This window comes from Triticum dicoccoides, chromosome 4A (assembly GCF_002162155.2).
Source record: "Triticum dicoccoides isolate Atlit2015 ecotype Zavitan chromosome 4A, WEW_v2.0, whole genome shotgun sequence".
NCBI classification, from domain to species: domain Eukaryota; kingdom Viridiplantae; phylum Streptophyta; class Magnoliopsida; order Poales; family Poaceae; genus Triticum; species Triticum dicoccoides.
Window position 1 is genome coordinate 745,469,172 of NC_041386.1, and position 2,272 is coordinate 745,471,443.

The window sequence follows — 2,272 nt, forward strand, 5'->3', positions numbered from 1 at the left end:
CCCCGCTCACCCCGCCGGCTGCCGGTGCTGAAAAAAAGCTTGGGGATGACAAAGAACCACCGGATCCAAGCGCTGCCGCCAACCGCGCCAATGGTGTCCGGCATGGCCACCACGTCTCCGACAACGGCACGCCGCCTTCCCGCCGCATCTACTGGAGGTAAAGGGGCTCAAAAGCCGACGGTGGTGGCGTCGGCGCTCGCCAACGCGGCTGCCAAGAAGAAGGCGAAGAAGACCGCGGCGCCACCTTGTCCAAGTCCTACGCCTCGTGCGGCAACTCCAACTGCCCCTATGGCGACTGCTCTGGCGTGAGCGGCGGCCGCAGCCGGCAATAAAAAACGCGGCCATCAAGTGCTCGATGAAATGCCAACAAGGTAAAAACCTTGTGTCCCGTTGGAATTTGATAGTGATTGTTCGTGATCGGTAGTGATGGTTTATAGTGCTTGCTTTGACATTGTAGAGCGGAGATGGGCACGGCCGAATTCCTCACATCGTTGGAGTCCTCGGCCACCGTTGGTCTTGATGATCTCAACTATGATTACTCGTTTTTGGATCATTCAGCCACACAAGACACGGATGAGGCCGACGAGGAGGAGGTGGACGAGGAGGAGGTGGTGGAGGTGACCGAAGCAAGCATCAAGGCCTCAAGGACCCGCACCCAAAACTATAACCAAAAGGAAGAAATTGCACTTTGCAATGTTTGGTGTGCCATCTCCTTGGATACAACAATCGGAACGGATCAAACCAAGACCACGTTTTGGGAGAGAATCACCGACTTCTACAACACCTCCGTGGATGTGCGATCAAGCCGTACACAAGGTTCGCTTGGGCATCATTGGAGCACCATCGATGATAAATGCAACTGATAGTCCGGTTGCATCGACCAAGTGAACCATGCTCCTTCGAGTGGTGTGCAAGTGGCGGAGTATGGCCCCTACATCCAAGAGCTAGTCAAGCATTGAAACACCAAGTTCCGCCACAAGCCCTTCACTTTGCATCATTGCTACAAAGAGCTATGCAAGAATGAGAAGTGGATCCATAGAATTGCGGAGACCACTCCGAAGAGGTCAAGGTTAAGCATATCCATTGAGGATGACGACAAGGTTGATGAAGATGCCAACAATAGACCGGACAGAAACAAGATTGCGAAAGAAAGAAAGAAGAGGGACGCATTCGGTGGCACTTACAAGGATGAACTTGTGGCAATGATCGAGACGAAGAAGATTTTGGCGGTCGAACGCAAGGAAGACAAGGTGGCAAGGTGGAATGAGCTCAAGTCTTTTGTGGATGAGAAGTGGAAGACCAAGTTGGCGGCCGAAGGGAGAAAGTTGAAGGCCGAGGAGCGTAGGCTTGCACTCCATGAGGAGAGGATTCATGATGTGAAGAAGGCCGAATAGCATGCTATCATGTTCATGAATCCAAACACAATGGATGAAACCAGAAGAAACTATTGGGAGCTCACTCGTGGAGAAATCTTGGCCTCTCTTCAGAATGTTGGTGGTGGCCGAGGGGGTGGTGGTGATGGTGGCCGAGGGGGTGGTGATGGTGATGGTGGTGATGGTGGTGGTGGTGGTGATGGTGATGGTTGCCGAGAGGGTGGTGGTGAGGGTGATGGTGGACGAGAGCATGTCAATGTTGATTTCCTTGCCGATGACCTCGATTGAGTGGTGTTGGCCGAGAGGGTGGTGGTGCGCGCCAAATATTGGCTCGATCCACAACATATACATGCTATGTTTGTTGTGATTTTGAATCAAACATTGTGTTTAAAGTGATGTCTTTTGGGTGAACTTCGCATGTTTAAATTTGAAAAACGCGGTGAAGAAACATTATGTTATGAAGATTATTGCTATCCATGCTTTCATTTGAATCATTTTAAGATATGTATATGTGTTGAGATTATGTTCGTGCGGTGAGTATGCAAAACGGCCACAAATTTGATTTTACTCCGCTAACTATAGTGGATCGGTTAGGTGCGGCCACCGTTAGTGGAGTAAAATTTTACTCCACTAACTTTACTCTAACTTCTACTCTACTAACTTTTAGGGGATTGGTTAGAAATGCCCTTAGTAGTTTGCTTCAATTTGGCAGTCTAGCACGCACTAAGGATCAACTTTGCATTTGCATTGACTTGAAACAGGTGATGGTATCGTTCAATAGACTAATGAACTCATAAGCCTTTGACACCACATCTACCAAAATAGTTACATTTTTACAAATTTCCACATTTGCAAGATGAAAATCATGCGCAGTCAGATCAAGAGGATTGGTGGAGGAT

The 2,272-nt window shown here is 49.0% G+C and overlaps 1 pseudogene; it reads left to right on the top strand.

Annotated features, from left to right (window-relative positions):
* Window positions 1–464: 464 nt before the first annotated feature.
* Window positions 465–1,769, top strand: LOC119284419 (annotated as a pseudogene).
* Window positions 1,770–2,272: the final 503 nt, after the last annotated feature.